Source organism: Oryza sativa, chromosome 9, assembly GCF_034140825.1.
Source record: "Oryza sativa Japonica Group chromosome 9, ASM3414082v1".
NCBI classification, from domain to species: domain Eukaryota; kingdom Viridiplantae; phylum Streptophyta; class Magnoliopsida; order Poales; family Poaceae; genus Oryza; species Oryza sativa.
In genome coordinates this window covers 7,284,033-7,287,384 of record NC_089043.1, presented here as the reverse complement: position 1 = coordinate 7,287,384, position 3,352 = coordinate 7,284,033, and positions in this window count along the sequence as shown.

Here is a 3,352-nt window from a genome sequence, read left to right as displayed (position 1 = left end):
GGAAGTTGAAGCCGATGCTATTGAGATTATGGGGGATTCTTTGTTAGTAATCAGTCAATTGGCAGGAGAGTATGAGTGCAAGAATGATACATTGATAGTTTATAATGAGAAGTGCCGAGAGTTGATGAAAGAGTTTCGGCTGGTGACTTTGAAGCATGTATCTCGAGAACAGAATATTGAGGCTAATGATTTGGCCCAAGGGGCATCAGGATATAAGCCGATGATCAAAGATGTCAAAGTAGAGATTGCCGCATTAACAGCCGATGATTGGAGATACGATGTACATCATTATTTGCAGAATCCATCTCAATCGGCTTCTCGAAAATTGCGCTATAAAGCTTTGAAGTATACCTTGTTGGATGATGAGCTATATTATCGGACGATTGATGGGGTGTTGCTTAAATGCTTGAGTGCTGATCAAGCTAAGGTTGCAATCGGTGAGGTACATGAAGGAATTTGTGGCACTCATCAATCGGCTCATAAGATGAAGTGGTTGCTTCACAGTGCAGGGTATTTTTGGCCGACAATGCTGGAGGATTGTTTCAAATATTACAAGGGATGTCAAGATTGTCAAAAGTTTGGAGCAATTCAAAGGGCATCGGCGTCGGCTATGAATCCTATCATTAAACCATGGCCATTTAGAGGTTGGGGAATTGATATGATCGGCATGATTAATCCACCATCGAGTAAAGGGCATAAGTTTATATTAGTGGCAACCGATTATTTTACCAAGTGGGTGGAAGCGGTCCCTTTGAAGAAAGTTGATTCTAGGGATGCTATACAATTTGTTCAAGAGCATATAATCTATCGATTTGGTAATCCTCAAACCATTACAACCGATCAGGGTTCAATCTTCATATCCGATGAGTTTGTTCAGTTTGCCGATAGCATGGGTATCAAATTGTTGAATTCCTCACCGTATTATGCACAAGCTAATGGGCAAGCCGAGGCGTCTAACAAGAGTTTGATTAAATTGATTAAACGAAAGATTTCTGACTATCCTCGGCAATGGCATACTCGATTGGTCGAAGCGTTATGGTCTTATCGGATGGCTTGTCATGGATCAATCCAAGTCCTTCCTTATAAGCTTGTTTATGGACATGAGGCTATTTTACCATGGGAGGTTAGAATCGGCTCAAGAAGAATAGAGTTGCAAAATGATTTGACAGCTGATGAGCATTATAATCTCATGGCCGATGAAAGGGAAGACTTGGTTCAGTCAAGATTAAGAGCCCTTGCAAAGGTTACTAAGGATAAGGAACGAGTTGCTCGACATTACAACAAGAAAGTGGTGCCCAAGTCTTTTTCGGAAGTAGAACTTCTATGGAAATTGATTTTGCCGATTGGGACTCGGGATAACAAATTCGGCAAGTGGTCACCGAATTGGGAAGGACCGTTTCAAATCTATAAGGTTGTGTCTAAGGGAGCTTACATGTTGCAAGGACTCGATGGAGAAGTTTATTGGTGAGCGCTAAATGACAAATATTTGAAGAAATATTACCCAAGTGTTTGGGTTAATGCATGATCGGCTAGTTTTGCCGATGCATGATAGCCGATGTATTCACATCGCTTTGAGATGGCCGATATGGTTATATCGCCCTTAGTTTTTTTTCTATTGTAATCGGTTGTGGTTTGCCGATGTACAATGGCCGATATGGTTATATCGCCCTTAGTTGTTTTTTCTATTGTAATCGGTTGTGGTTTGCTGATGTACAATCGCCGATATTGTTATATCACCCTTAGTTGTTTTCATGATTGTAATCGGTTGTGTTTTGTCGATGTACAAAGGCCGATATTGTTATATCGCCCTAAGTCCAAAATATAATTTTATCAATGTTTTTGACATTGTAAAATTAGGGGGGCACATGTATGCAAAAGTTGCAAAATTTTTGAGCAAACCATTAATCGGCACAAAAAGTTTATCAAGACAAGTTAAATAAAGAGTTAGAGTTTCTTAGCCGATTACAAGAAAATTTCCTAAAATCTTTTACACAAGATATCACTGAGACAAGTAGCGTTGGATGGCCGATACAGCCCGTTGCCTAATTTGTTATACTTCTTCAATAGCTTGGGCATCTTGAGCATCGGTTCCAGAGATGACTTTTAGGGACTTGGTCATATCAGCGACATTCTTGATAGCCGATTTCAACCTTGCCTTTTGTTCTTCGACAGCTTGTGGGAGATCGGCTAGCTTTTTGTGTTCCAGATCCAGCTCGGCATTGAATTCTTCAAGTTGTGCCAAAAGTTCAATCTTGCGAGCTTCAAGCCGATCAATATTAGACTTGATTGGGCCCTCAGATAGCTGATCAAGCTTGGACTTCTCTTCATGCACGATTTGCCGATTGGCCTGGATGGTAGCTTCAATCTCTTTGCGTTCTCGGCGTTCGGCTAGTCTTTGCTTGGCTTTCTCCAGCTTGAATTGATGCTGTTCAAGATAAGCAACTGGAGTAAGGACATCGGCTAGTTCTTCAGGAATCAGAGCTTGAACTTCGTGTAGCCGAGTCCTAATTGATCCACAATCTACCACCAAGCTGTCTAGAGAAGATGCTTCTAGCCGATGAGAGATATCTTCAAGAGTCTTCTTCACATCATCGGACAAGGGGCTAAGGCTTTGCTTGTGGTGTCCTCTTCTGTCTCATCAAGGTAGTCCTTGATGTCAAAAGAGAACAGATCGGCTAAGGCCTGCAAGAATGATTTAAAGTTAGATATCAAATAGATATAGCCGATCTAAATCCTTGCGTCAAAAGGAAACTTACTGGGAAAGCAGGAGCGGCTGGTTGTTCTTCTTCCTCAATATTGTGGCTTCCTACAGCCGATGGAGTTCATTCACTTGACATATGTTGTACAGGAGGTGAAGGAGGAGGAGGAGGCTGAAGAAAATAGATGTTAGTCCACATGGAGTATGATTGGAACTGAAATATTCTCAGAAGAATCTTACAGGTGGAGCTGGTTTGGACTGGGTTGCTGCCGATTTCTTCTTTATAGCAAATTTCTTCTTCTGCAAAAGACAAGATTTGTGAGCAATCGGCTATGAATAAACATTTGGAAGAAGGAATTAAAGAGAGCTGTTTACCCTAGAGAAGTGAGCTGGAGCAGAAGGAGTCGGAGGAGTTTGTTTAGGTGTAGCCGATGGAGTTCTTTCTGTATCACTTACCTCAGCTGCAGCTTCGTCAACATCCTCTTCAATCTCTTGATCTAGGGCAGGCAGATCATCAGCTGGCTTGGGTTTTTGTTTCTTAGTCTTCTTCTTGCGAGCCATAACTGATGGATCGATGGTTGGTGCCCTAGGTTTCCTCTTCCTGCCGGTATCGGCTGGCTCTCTCAATTACCCTTGAAGCAGAGTTGCGGTCTT